Genomic DNA, 15,737 nt, shown 5'->3' with positions numbered 1-15,737 from the left:
TGTATATACAGGAAATTTGATTTTATACCTAAATATAAGATTACGGAATTTTTCCAAATGCACTGCCGTTATGGCTTTATATCAACTTCAGTAAGATGAGGAAGGTTAACTATTTGATTTGTATGTATCATCAAACATTGACCTCAAAAAAGAATTTGTCATTGCTTACCACTGGTGGGGGGAAATGAAAAGTCTTATATCGAGGGAGAATTTATTCATTCTAATTTTTTTTTGATATTTTCATTGCTTAAATACTATTTTGGAAAACTATCTTAAATAACTAAATATATGTGTATGTGTATATGTTTGTATGTATTGCATACTACATGGGGTTATATTCAACTATACAATTTATTACATGTGTGTCTTTAATGTTATCTGATGTGTAACTTTATGACTTGCCTTTACCCATGCATTTTTATTATTATTTAATGCGCATTGCATGTAAATGCATGAGTATGTTTATGTACATACAAATATTTAAAAATAGATATTTATTTTTAATAGTATTTCGGCTTTGCTGATAAGTGAGCATGTTCAATGATATTTGAACATATTGCCGAGGGAAACAAATTATTATTTAAAAAAATTAGTGCACTGTATATGATATGTATGCATGTATATGATATTTCTTATCTTATCTTATTTAATATAACGACATGTTCAATATTGAGCATTCTCCCGGACGACAGCCTGCAATCCTGTCATGGTCGACAACTAAGTGACGTTCACGATGACTATGCGCCTTCCTGTGTTGTATCAGTGATACTTTGCAGTAACTATCTCTTTAATTTCGTGTCCTGTCGACTTTTGCTCTTTTACGTACCTTTGATTTTACCTTTCTTTTTTTGTATCTTTATATACTCTGCTGCACTGATTCCGTCCTTCGGTGATTGTTGAAGTTGTTTTGGCGGCGGACATCCCATCCTTTTCTTCATCGTCGCTTTTGGGTTCAGTTCTGCACCTTCTGCTGTCCTGCCTACATCGTCAGCGGCTTTAATTTCCACGTCTTTATTAGGCTCTTCATTAGGTAGATCAGAGTCCAGTGTTGAATTATCATTATTTTCACCATGTGTTTTTAACTTCAATGCAATGGACACGGTCAGATATATTTTAGCAATTTGTGTATTGATGACTTTGGTAGAGCTAATTAAATCTTCCTTGCTGGTATAGCATTTTAACAACTTCTCGAGCTATACTTTTTGTCTGCTTTCCATAGCTTACAAAATTTTCTTCTTTTGCTATGTCTGATGTTTGAACTAACTCAATTGGTTTTTTTTATATTTGCAGAAGATAGAGTAATCGAACAGTTATAGCAGAACCAGTGAAAAACGCTACTGCCTTCCTTCCTTTTCCTTCCTCATCGGCAAAATGTGTGGATAGTGGAAAACGTGGTAAAAACGCAGAAATCAGCCATCTTTGTTTGTTTTCATTTGAACAATGTTGCCGTTGCTCAATACGCATATATAGTTTTGTACACATCTATGTTTTCAATTACAATTTTTTTAATATAAAATATCAAAACTGAAAACAAAATATTAAAAATAGTTTAAATATTTATAAATAATAGCATTCGACTCTGATTTTGAGTTATTTTATGAAAATTTCAAACATATTGAAACATATTGAACAGATTGAATTATAAACGTTGATAATTACTACAGTATATCGATATTGGCAACCATGGGTTGTGAGAGAGCAATCAGATGCTACGTTTCTACGGCAAAAATCCAAATACCGTGAATTCTCACGTAATCCCACGTCAAAGAGAGAAGGGAGTAGCGTTTTTCACTGTTCAGTTACATTGCGCACCCATAAGATAGGTCGTGCCAGTTGACACGAGCCACGATTCTACGTTTTTCACTGGTTGTGCTATTAGGTTTTCTTCTTCTATCTTTTGTACTGCATTAATAAGTTTTTGGTTTCGTCGCAGTTTTAGATAATTCGGGTATCATTATTCTGTACTCCTGCGTTGTAAACATTATTCGCTGATTGCCATACTTTTTCTTAAGTAGACTCCATGCAGCTCCACAATTTTTTGCTAAAATTTGTAGATGCTGTATTACTCGTGCAGCTTCGCCTTTTAAGCATTGACGAAGACGCAGCATTTTTCCTGTGTTTGGCATCTGCTCGTTGACATGCACCATAACTTGGAACACGTTGCAAAAATTGGCCCATTCTTTAAGATCGCCATAAAATAATGGAATTTTTAATATTATTTTTAATTCAAAGTTAGGGCGATAAGAAATTTAAGGCTCTTCTTTATGTAACCTTTTTTCAAATTTTGAAGCTCTTCGAAATATTCATCATTAATTTCTTCGAATAAGATTTCAATTTCTTCATTGAAATCTAATTTGCATTTTAGATTTTGAATATCTACGAATAAAAAGTCTAAATACTTTAAATGATCCTTTTTGATCATTAATTCCAAAGTTAGATCATCAATTTTTCTTCTGAGATTTTCAATTTTCCTCGTGTGCCACACCGTTTCGGATAAATCTGCCTGGGCATCAAGAATTTTGTTCCTGTTTATGCCCCTGATTTTTCCACAACACTTTTCGTATTTGTGTAACTGTTGGGTATTCTCCAAAGAAATCGTTGGAGGTATATTGATTTGGTCGCCTAATTGACCTTTCTGTGCCTCGACTCACTGCCGCTAAATATTTCTTGGATAGCAGTTAGACTGCGTTCAGTCTTATGTGATCGGTTTAATATGCGGGAGTATACACCCGTCTTACAATTATTATTTTAATGTTATTAATATTCGAGAATATACACCCGTTATTGTTGTCTTACTATTATTTTGTTTTAATTTGCCTGTATTTTGAACAGGGCTTTTTTGTACATTGCCTGTTTTGTAAATACAGGATTGGGTTAGCACTAAATCCGGTTCGAAGGACCAAAAATGTTTGATTTGTATGTATCATCAAACATTGACCTTACCGCTGTTGGGGGGAAATGAAAAACCTTATATCGAGGTTGAATTCATACATTCTAATTTTATTTTGATATTTTCAATGCTTATACCCTATTTTAGAAAACTATCTTCAATAACTAAATACATATATGTGAATGTGTATAAGTTTGTATGTATTGCACACTACGTGGGGTTGTTTTTAACTATACAATTTAATACATACTTAAATGTGTGAAGTTAAACATTTGAAGCAACTCGGTATGAAATGCTTAATGTGTGTTCGATACACTTAGTTTCACCTTTGATTATGTATCCTTTTGTGGGTTTAGGTAAATTAAATATTTCCCAATTTTAATGGGTAAAAATGTAGCAATTTGTATATGTATTTCCCTTTGCGGGGAGACTTCTGTATTTTTACAAACTTCAAGATATTTATAACATTCTTTATTTTTTATTACACTGTTCACTGTTGATGCTCTGGATGCTTCTGCACACCCACACACGCGACCGGATGGGGACTCCCAATTTGGACCATAACTTTAAACTAAATTGGCGGATCAACGGTGGACGAGTTGGCGAGACGTGTCTTTTCGATACGGACGTAAAAAGCGAATTGGGGTCACCCCGATCTAACTAATCCTTTTTGATCGGTTGCGTAGTGAAAACGATTATGGTTTGCAGTGTGATTGGTTAGATGTATGATGTGGTATGGTCGTGATTGTTACATGGTGTGATGCTGTATGTTGTGTGTGATGAATGTTATGTTGTGTTGTGTGATGAATGTGGTGTTGTGGGGCGAGATGTCATGATGTCGCATAAACATCCCGGCCCCCCTAGGCGAATTAATTGCCTAGAAGCCCCTGTAGTTTCTGTAGGGTGCTCACTACAGCGCTAAAGCCCGTGGGGTCGATGGATAAGGCTGCATCGTGGCGGTACGTATTCCTCGAAGTGCTCGACGCTTGTATCCCTGACTAGTGGAACGGATGATTGACTGGGCGGGCTTGTGCCTTTTTGCTTCCTTGGTGCGGCGATGGGTGTAGCGGATGCTGCATTCGCAGTAATTGCGGACCCCACTGATTGGTGGTTATTGCGGATATCTTCTACGTCCATTTCTAGTGGAGTGGGAATATGTATATTAAAACATGATCTTGCTAATAGTATGAAGTTTCGTTATGTATGTATATATGTATATGTATATATATTGTAGGATTCCACCCACAAGCCGCACAAATGAGTTAAGAAAATGTACTTAAGGTTTATTTAGTTTAATTAGAAATTTGTTAACATTAATTGTTACAATATAATGAAATAAACGATTTGAAAAGAAATGACAGTTTTACAATGAATTTATAAAAATACTGCAGACACCAAAATTTCGTTCTCGTCTTCGGCTTCTCAAACGCGACTCGACTCTTTTTATTTTTGTTGTGGGCACTTTTCTGATGCTATTCGTAGTTGCCAGATTTCTGGTTCGCATTACGCTATTATAGGGTTTCCCTGTCCCCACAACTCGGCCTTCCTGCTTCGCTTTCGCCCTCGAATGCGCTGCTTTCTTCAAAGTTTGACCAAGGTTTCATAAACTCCGCACATGTTGTTGTTTGCTTTGGCCCCTCACAGAGATCTGTTTTCCTAACGTCATAGGTATCGTTGGCTTTGACCTTAATGATTTGATAAGGACCCAGATATTTTGGCTTCAGCTTTAGGCCTCCGCCCAACTGCGTTCGCTTTATCGCAACCGCATCGCCTATGTGGTACTTTTTTGCTTATTTTCGTCGCAAGTTATACGTTTTTCGATTTTCTTCTTGTACCTTTAGCAACTGTTCTTTGGCACAACGCCGATTTTCAGCTCTCTCACATTCGAACTGCTTTTGTATTTCTTCGCCGATTAGAGATTTAATATGCAGATCTTCTTTAGTACGCATCTTTACTCCTGTCAGTAGTTCTATCGGTGTTGTATTTATGCTTCTTGAATATGTAGAGTTAATCATTTGTTGGACCTTATCGACGTTTTTGTACCACTTAGTACAATCTTCGAGACTTAACTTTGTTAGCACTAGAATAATAACCGTATTGAGTCGCTCAACCTGGCCATTTGCGCGTGGAAGTCCGGTTGTTACTTTTACATGATTTATGTTTTCGTCTTTACAATAATTTTGGAATTCAGCTGATGTGAACGCTGAACCACGGTCGGAAATTATTTGTTGTGGGTTACCAAACGTCGTACTTTGAACTCGTAGTCGTCTTCGTAGGATACAACCAGCAAAATTTTGTGAATGCGTCAATAACAGCGAATATATACTTATATTGCTTACTCGTTGATTCGAGAGGACCCAAGAAATCTATATGATATGTCTGGAGTGGAATGTCGCCTTTTTGCAGAGGATGCAGTTCACCCTCCTGCTTTCCTGGTTTTCGATTTGATATGATGCAGGGTATGCAACTCTCAATATACGTTTTTATTTTTTCGTCGACTTTTGGAATAAAGTATTCTGCATTAATAAGTTCTTTGGTTTTTCGCACGGCAAAATGACCTTTTTCGTGCGCACGTCGAATAACCTCTTTATACATGCTTTTTATACTCTCGCAACAATGTTGCTAAGGAGAGTATTATAGTTTTGTTCACATAACGGTTGTTTGTAAGTCCTAAAACTAAAAGAGTCAGATATAGGGTTATATATACCAAAGTGATCAGGGTGACGAGTAGAGTCGAAATCCGGATGTCTGTCTGTCCGTCCGTCCGTCTGTCCGTCCGTCCGTCCGTGCAAGCTGTAACTTGAGTAAAAATTGAGATATCATGATGAAACTTGGTACACGTATTCCTTGGCTCCATAAGAAGGTTAAGTTCGAAGATGGGCAAAATCGGCCCACTGCCACGCCCACAAAATGGCGGAAACCGAAAAGCTATAAAGTGTCATAACTAAGCCATAAATAAAGATATTAAAGTGAAATTTGGCACAAAGGATCGCATTAAGGAGGGGCATATTCGGACGTAATTTTTTTTGGAAAAGTGGGCGTGGCCCCGCCCCCTACTAAGTTTTTTGTACATATCTCGGAAACTACTATAGCTATGTCAACCAAAGTCTACAAAGTCGTTTTCTTCAGGCATTTCCATATACAGTTCAAAAATGGAAGATATCGGATAATAACCACGCCCACCTCCCATACTAAGGTTATGTTCAAAATCACTAAAAGTGCGTTAACCGACTAACAAAAAACGTCAGAAACACTAAATTTTACGGAAGAAGTGGCAGAAGGAAGCTGCACCCAGGCTTTTTCTAAAAATTGAAAATGGGCGTGGCCTCGCCCACTTATGGACCAAAAACCATATCTCAGGAACTACTACACCGATTTCAATGAAATTCGGTATATAATATGTTCTTAACACCCTGATGACATGTACGAAATATGGGTGAAATCGGTTCACAACCACGCCTTCTTCCAATATAAAGCTATTTTGAATTCCATCTGATGCCTTCTCTGTATAATACGAGTATAAACATTAGGTAACAATGATGATAGCGGAATAAAACTTTACAAAAATACGGTATTTGAAAAATATGTAAATGACGTATAATGAAATCTCGATTATCACTTTATCATGCGAGAGTATAAAATGTTCGGTGACACCCGAACTTAGCCCTTCCTTACTTGTTGGTACTACTATTAATTCATCATCCTTAACCAGCTTAAAGAGAATTTTGCCTTTCATGAAATAATTATCTTGGGTAATCTTCTCGTTTACAATATCTATAGTTGCTTTAACTTCGCAGTCTTGCTCTTGTGCACTTCGTAAAGCATTCAAAAACCCATCGTCGACTATAGTTAATACTGCATACCGGCTGAGAGCGTCAACATGTTTCATCATTGAGCCAGGGCGATGTTCTATTGCATAGTCGTAGTCTTGTAAAAATAGAATCCATCGCGCCACCCTTGTACAAAGGTCTTTTTTATTGTAAAACATACAAAAACAGCCACATTTTCTAAATGAAGAAGACCTTAACATCGAGGCCTTTATCTGGAAAGGTCCAGCAAAATGAACCCCAGTAATAGTAAAAGGTAGAGCATAATTGTAGCGTTGAGGTGGTAAAGCTACCATGATCTGCGTACGCATTTTATGTTTGTACAAGGTACATTGTTTACACATAAAAATCGTCTTTTTAAGTTGTGGCTTTAGTCGCGGTATATAAAATTCTTGTCGGACCATTTGCTGCATCGAGCGGTGCTCACCATGTAGTGTAAGCTGGTGAAGATATATTAAGAATATATGAGTAAAACGGGATTTCTCAGGTATAATAATGGGATGCCGTTAGTTGTAACTGAGGCTGGAATTCGCTAATCTTCCATTTGCCCTAATTAATCCCTTAGCGTCCAAGAATGGATTTAAGACGAGAAGAGAGCTTCCTTTTTCGAGTGGTCGTCTTTCGACCAACTTTGCTTTCTCTTGACTGAAATAGTGAGTTTGGGTGTAGGTGATGAGACTAACTTTGGCATGTTGCAAATCGGAATGCGTTAGTTGTACGCACGGATCATTTGGTATCCCATTCATGTTTGAGTCTTTGGGTGAATTTGTGCATGTAAGCGACTACTCTTCGTGCTCTAGGAAATGAAGAAAATCGGTGCAGAATATTATCCTCTTCTGGAGTGATATGAAAATTTTCAATTTTCCGACTTTCCGGTGGTATTATATTACGAGCGGGAGATTTTGGCCAGAATTCTTGTGATTGTGTTAGCCATGTTGGACCATTCTACCAGAGTGTAGTGCTGGTGAGGTGCAGTGGCTTGCAACCTCTTGTCCCAAAATCCGTTGGGTTATCTACACTTGCAACATGTTGCCATTTTGCTGGGCCTACTAAGTCCAAGATTCTGTTAGATACATAGGTCTTTCAGCAATAGGGTGGTTTTTCTAACCACGCTAAAACTATTTCTGAATCGGACCAAAGATACGTTTTATGATCGGTTAATTTCAGGTTTGAACTATTGAAATTATTTTTGCTAACAGAAGAGCACCATTCAGTTCAAGCCGTGGCAGACTAAGTGTCTCCAAAGGTGCGACTTTGGCTTTGGCTACCAAGAGGTGTGCCGATGTTTTGTTATCGTACTGTGTGCGTACGTAAACTGTTGCGCAATAAGCCTTGTCAGGGGCATCACAGAAACCGTGTAATTCTGTATTAATGTTAGGGGTGAAATTTACTCATCGAGGGATTCGAATTTCTGATATAGTATTCAAATTGTTAGCAAATTGTACCCATTTTGTTTAACGCACAGGTTTTACCCTTTCGTCCCATTCAGTGCCATCTTGCCACAATTCTTGAATGAGGATTTTTGCTGAATCATTATTGGCGAAAGCCATCCTGCGGGGTCGAAAAGTTTTGCCACCGAGGACTGGCTGTTTCAAATTTAAGGAAATCTGCATCTAATAAGTCTTCCTTTTTTATGTTTTTTATTATTTCGGGATAATTTGATGTAATTTTCTTTAAGGGGAATCCCGCTGAATTTAGTGCTTTGATCACTTGAGATAGTGATTCGCACGCTTAGGACAGACTGTGGCTACCTGATAGAATATCATCCACGTATGTTTGTGTTTGTAACACAGAAATTGCTAAGGGAAAATATGTTTCATACGTTTTTGCCACTTTATGCAGTGTCCTGATCGCCAAATAGCGTGCTCAATTGATGCCAAAGGTGACGGTTTTAAGTTTGTAGTCGCTGATTGGACTGTTACTTGATTTGCGGAAGATTATACGCTGGAAATCTTGGTCATCTTTATGTACTAGAATTTGTCTGTACATTTTCCCTACATCCCCATAAAAAACGTATTTAAACATGCGCCACTTTAGTATTAGCAGCATGAGATCAGGTTGTAAGGTTGGGCTAGTGTATAGTACGTCGTAGAGTGATTTGTCTGAGCTTGTACACTTTGAGGGGTCCCCATGACAAATTCCAGTACAGTTCACAACTGCAAGAGAGCACTAAGCTCAATAAAAGACAAGCTCCAGCTAAACTTGAACAATGAATCCATGGCGGAGCTAATACCAAGCCCGCTAGGATCGATAAAAGGAGAGATCAATAGACAATTTCAGCAAATTGCAAACAACAGGTGGAAAAACATTACAAAATGCGTTATAACTAAACAATTATGGCCAACATATGATAGGAAAAGAACCAATGACTTATTAAATAGGTCAAGAAAAAGTATTTACAGAATAACAGCTACCACAACAGGGCACTGGCCATTTGGGGAACATGCGTCCAAAATGGGATTGGCCTACAACGACATCTGCCGTGGCTGCGGAGTAGCAGGGAACAAGGAAACAATCTTCCACTTTCTCTGCGAATGCCCAGCTCTAGCACAGATCCGACACAAAACACTCGGAATCCACCAAACCTTGAATGGATTTCCACCAAAAGCATATGGGACATAAGTAGTTTCATCGAAACCTCAAAATGGTTTGAGAGAGAAGGTGAAACGTAATAGCAGATACAAGAGGTTCTACGAATAGTGTATCAAAATGGCACATCAAGTGCTAATTGAGCCCGATAGGGCTGCACTCCTACCTACCTACCTACACTTTGAGGCATTGAAAACCACTCTTACTTTTGTTGTGATTTTATCAGGTCGTATTACCCCGTGATGGGGTAGTTAAAAAGATAAATATCTACCTTTAGATACTTTCTTATATGGTACCGCTTCTTCCATATGATTAAGGTATAGATATTCGTCCATCAGATTATCATATGCTGATGTAAGCTCACTTTTCTTTATCAGACTTTTTTCCAAGCTTAGAAATTGCTGGACTGCTGATATTCTAGAGTGGCCTAGAGCTATGGTTTTAGGAAAAGTAGGTTTGAATGGTAGTCGCACAACATAACGACCATGTTCGTTTCTTGTTGTTGTGGACTTGTAATAGGCTTCGCATGCCTGGTCTTCTTCTGAAAGTTGAGTAGTCTGAGGTAATTCTTCTACTTCCCAGAATTTTTTGAATTCATTATTTAAATATTCGTTTGAAATATTTTCAACTTCAGTTGTAAAAGGATTCATTTTTTCTGTGACTTGACCACTTAATATCCAACTGTTCAGATTTCTGAACAATTCTTAACGGCTACAATTATAAATGAGATGCTTTGGTAAAATCTGTATAGAAACGGATATCATATTTCAAATATTTATATGCATTATCGCTAACACATAAAAATTCAGTCGTAAATATAAATATGTATGTACAAATACTCATTGCAATGCTACATGGTATGGGGTTGTTTTCAAGTGCACATGCACATTTGTATTCAATTGCCTAAATGCATATCTTAGGTCAATATGTTATTTTAAGTAAATATCTTTGTTTGTTAATTGTTGAGTGCATACGTATTGCATATAAATGTATACGTGCCTCATATAAATGTATGTATCTCTATGCGTTTGTTTATGTATTTGCTTTGTTCTGCCTCAACACTGGCGAAGATAAGCCTGTTCAATATATTTGAACAGGTATATTGATACTAGAGACTGTTATATTAATGCATGCAATGTAAAGGAACGGAAATGATCCTAAACTATTAAAATATAAGAAAAACTTATGTATGCCGTTAGGAACATTTATGCTTAAGATATGTGTACATATTTCCGTACGTAAAGTAGATTAGTATTAGGACATATGTATGCACTCTGCATGTGGTGCATACATGAATTAGGATAAGAAATTCTATAAATAAAGGAGCTCTGGGCAACCAGAGCTGAGTATGATTTTATAACCGAAACCTTCGCGTTGTTATTAACATTTTGTTGACCGCGTAGTTTTTAAAACACGCGAGTTAAGGTGAAAAAGTGTGTGTACAAAAAAAAAACAAATATTATATTGTGTTAAAAAAAAAATTAATAATATTTAAAAAAAAAAGTGAGTGTTGTGATATACTAAGCTTCACAAATTTCATTGGCGGCTCGTATTCTTCTGCAATAAACTACATCCACATTCTACTAAGGTAAGAACATTTTTAATTTTCTTATTTAATTCTTATACAGTTATTTATTTTGTTTTTGGGAAAATGGAGAACCAAATTAAATTAGCAGAAGAACTGAAGAACTTTATTTTGAGTCCATGAGTATGGATATAAATGAAGATTTAGGAAATTTGGAAAAACTCCTAGATAGTTTGGACAAAAAATGGTTAGAGTTTCAACGAAACCATTTAGAATTATCCAAAGATCTTAAAAATAAAAAATATAATTATTTTAAAAATGACCTAGAAGGTTCGGTAGGCACGCTTTATTTGACAGCGCATGCCAAGTTAAGCGAATTGATCGCTATAATTCAAGAAAATAGTGCTCCCAGGAAAATAGAATGCATTCCAAATCCTGGTTTAGTTCGCAGGCTTCAATTCTTATTAACAGAATTAGAAAAGAATATTGAAGACTGCGAAATAAACGAAATATGCTCTCTAGAAAGCATAGAGAGACTTATAGAAAAAACTCGTGATACTGTGCTTGAATTTATTAGCCAGCACGAAAATGATGAGTTAACAAGTAAATATAAACACAGTTTACAAACTCAAATTAAAATCTATTAGCAAAAAAAATGCTACCAATTTTAAGTTGCCTCAAGTTGACATTCCCATTTTTTCAGGAGATTACGCTCACTGGCAAACTTTTAAAGAATTGTTTCAGACACATATAAAATGTGTATTTTAAAAACTAAATTAAGAGGATCGGCTGCAAGTTGTATTGCAAGTTTGCCTTCAACCTCGACAAATTTTTCAGTTGCCTGGAACCTTCTTAATGAAAAATTTACTAATAAAAGGTTACTCGCAAATACTTATTTTGAACAAATTTTAGATGCACCAGTAGTGACTGAGACTGCTTTTAGTGTACGAAAATTTCAAGAAAAAATTTCTGAAAGTACACAAGCATTGGAAAGTCTCAGTTTGTCTGCAGATAATTTGTTACAAGCTTTATTAAATTATACGCTTGCGCAATAATTAGACAACAATTTAAGACTTAGGTATGAAAATTCCCTTAAAAACCCTAAGGAAATACCTACCTTAAATTCACTACAGTCGTTTCTGAATCATGAAGGGAATGCACTAGAAGAAGCACAAACCTCAAAAACATCACCAATATTTCAAAATGCAGAATTTAAATGCATAATGGGATGTAATACTTCGCACAATATATTTTATTGCTATAAATTTAAAGCTCTACCTACACAGGACAAATCGGATGCAGTAATGAAACACAAATTATGCACCAAATGTCTTAAAACAGGGCAAAATATAAAAGAATGTATAAGCGAAAGTTGCCTCACATGTCAAGGAAACCATCATTTATGGCTCCACAAAGTCAAATTCGTTAAAGCAAAAAGCACGAAAAATGGGAGATTAAAAAGTGATTCTAAACATGTCCTGCTAACCACAGCAATTGTTGGTATAAAAGGCACGTGCTTTATTAGATAGTGGGTCTCAAGTTCACCTTATAACCAAAGAACTAAAAAATATATAAAAACTTCCTTCCAAAAGAGAATCTATGACCATTGAAGGAGTTGGTCAAAACAAGACAAATACAAATAAAAGAGTTAATCTTCATTTTAAATCATTAACAGATCATTTTGAAGCAAATTTACACACCGTTGTAGTACAAAATATTGCGTCCAATGTGCCCATGGAACACATAAAAGTTAAAACAATTCCAGAAAATGTAAAACTGGCCGACCCTTCATTTATTGTTCCGGGTAAGATTGATTTACTTTTAGGTGCGGACATATTCTTTCATTTGAGAAAAGAAGAAAAAATAACAGTTGCAAATATGAATAACAAACTCCAGAACAGTGTGTTTGGGTGGTTGATATACGGATCAACCAACATAAGCTCCAAATTAGCTCACTGTGATGTTATAACACATATAGATAAAGAGCTTGATTATTATCAACGAAAAAAGTTTAGGAAATACTTCTTCTTAATTGGCGTAGACACCGCTTACGCGATTATAGCCGAGTTAACAACAGCGCGCCAGTCGTTTCTTCTTTTCGCTGCGTGGCGCCAATTGGATATTCCAAGCGAAGCCAGGTCCTTCTCTACTTGGTCCTTCCAACGGAGTGGAGGTCTTCCTCTTCCTCTGCTTCCCCCGCCGGGTACTGCGTCGAATACTTTCAGAGCTGGAGTGTTTTCGTCCATCCGGACAACATGACCTAGCCAGCGTAGCCGCTGTCTTTTAATTCGCTGAACTATGTCAATGTCGTCGTATATTTCATACAGCTCATCGTTCCATCGAATGCGATATTCGCCGTGGCCAATGCGAAAAGGACCATACATCTTTCGCAGAACTTTTCTCTCGAAAACTCGTAACGTCGACTCATCAGCTGCTGTCATCGTCCAAGTCTCTGCACCATATAGCAGGACGGGAATTATGAGCGACTTATAGAATTTGGCTTTTGTTCATCGAGAGAGGACTTTAATTTTCAATTGCCTACTCAGTCCGAAGTAGCACCTGTTGGCGGGAGTTATCCTGCGTTGGATTTCCAGGCTGACATTGTTGGTGGTGTTTACGCTGGTTCCAAGATAGACCAAATTATCTACGACTTCAAAGTTATGACTGTCGACAGTGACGTGAGGGCCAAGTCGCGAATGCGACGACTGTTTGTTTGTTGACAGGAGATATTTCGCTTGCCCTCGTTCACTGCCAGACCCATTTGTTTTGCTTCCTTGTCCAGCCTGGAGAAAGCAGAACAAACGATTATATCAATGTTATCGGCATACGCCAGCAGCTGGACACTCTTATAGAAGATGGTACCTTCTCTATTTAGTTCCGCAGCTCGAACTATTTTCTCCAGAAGCAGGTGCGATTGCACGATAGGTAGTCGCCTTGTCTGAAACCTCGTTTGGTATCGAACGTCTCGGAGAGGTTCTTCCCGATCCTGACGGAGCTTTTGGTGTTGCTCCACGTCAGTTTATACAGCCGTATTAGATATGCGGCGATACCAAATTCAGACATCGCGGCATAAGGGCAGCTCCTTTTCGTGCTGTCGAAAGCAGCTTTGAAATCGACGAAGAGGTGGTGTGTGTCGATTCTCCTTTCACGGGTCTTTTCTAAGATTTGGCGCATGGTGAATATCTGGTCGGTTGTTAATTTTCCAGGTCTGAAGCCACACAGATAAGGTCCAATCAGTTTGTTGACGGTGGGCTTTAATCTTTCACACAATACGCTCGATAGAACCTTATATGCGAAGTTGAGGAGGCTAATCCCACGGTAGTTGGCGCAGATTGTGGGGTCTCTTTTTTTATGGATTGGGCAGAGCACACTTAAATTCCAATGGTTGGGCATGCTTTCGTCCGACCATATTTTACAAAGAAGCTGATGCATGCTCCTTATCAGTTCTTCGCCGCCGTGGTTGAATAGCTCGGCCGGCAATCCATCGGCCCCCGCCGCTTTGTTGTTCTTCAGGCGGGTAATTGCTATTCGAACTTCTCCTGTCGGCCAGCTTATCAAGCTCTTCGTACTCACGCCTCTCGGCCTATTTTTTTTCTGTCTGCAAATGCGTCTCGCTTCCCTCTTCAACTCCCGGTATATATCCCATCCAGCACGTGTTGTGGTCGAATGTAACGTTGCGAGGTAGGCAGTCTGTTTTCTCTCCGCTGCGACACGACACTCCTCGTCGTACCAGCTGTTCTTTTGCACTTTCCGAAAACCAATGGTTTCGGTTGCAGCTTTACGTAATGAGTTTGAAATGCCGTCCCACAGTTTCTTTATACCGAGTTGTTGACGAGTGCTCTCAGAGAGCAGGAGTGCAAGCCGAGTAGTAAATCGTTCAGCTAACTGTTCTGATTGCAGCTTCTCGACGTCGAACTTTCCTTGTGTTTGTTGACGTGCGTTTTTGGTGCACAGAGACGGGTGCGAATCTTGGCTGCAACAAGATAGTTGTCCGAGTCGATGTTAGGACCTCGGAGCGTACGCACGTCTAGAACAGTGGAGACGTGTCTTCCGTCTATCACAACATGATCGATCGGGTTGATGGCTTTTCGATCCGGAGACAGCCAGGTAGCTTGATGTATCTTCTTGTGCAGGAATCTAGTACCACAGATAACCATATTTCGGGCCCCGGCGAAGTCGATCAGCCTCAACCCATTTGGGGATGTTTCGTCGTGGAGGCCGAATTTACTGACTGTAGTGCCAAAGATACCTTCTTTGCCCACCCTGGCGTTAAAGTCGCCAAGGACGATTTTGATATCGTGGCGGGGGCAGCTCTCATAAGCGCGCTCCAAGCGCTCATAGAAGGCATCTTTGGTCACCTCGTCCTTCTCTTCCGTCGGGGCGTGGGCGCAAATCAGCGATATGTTGAAGAGCCTCGCTGTGATGCGGATTGTGGCTAGACTTTCATTCACCGGAGTGAATGATAGTACTCGGCGACGGAGTCTCTCTTCCACCACGAATCCTACACCAAACTTGCGCTCCTTTATATGGCCACTGTAGTAAATGTCACAAGGACCTACTCGTCTCTGTCCTTGTCCCGTCCATCGCATTTCTTGGACGGCGGTGATGTCAGCCTTTATTTTTACGGGGACATCAAGCAGCTGGGCAGCGGCACCTTCCCAATTAAGGGACCACACATTTCAGGTGCAGGCCCTCAATTCGTAGTCCTTATTTCGTTTGCCATGGTCGTCATCAAAAGGGGGGTCTCTCATCCGAGGCTGATTGCAAATTTTCATTGGTAAGTTTTTTTTCCGTGGCGGGTCCCAAGCCCAGCGCACAACCCTGCGGAGGGTGACGTTTCGCCTTCTCACTTTAGCTCGCCTTCAAACGGATGTTCTTAGGCTACCCAGAGGATACTTGGTCAAAG

The sequence above is a fragment of the Bactrocera neohumeralis genome, unplaced genomic scaffold (genome assembly GCF_024586455.1).
Source record: "Bactrocera neohumeralis isolate Rockhampton unplaced genomic scaffold, APGP_CSIRO_Bneo_wtdbg2-racon-allhic-juicebox.fasta_v2 cluster10, whole genome shotgun sequence".
NCBI classification, from domain to species: domain Eukaryota; kingdom Metazoa; phylum Arthropoda; class Insecta; order Diptera; family Tephritidae; genus Bactrocera; species Bactrocera neohumeralis.
Note: the sequence above shows the minus strand (reverse complement) of the source record.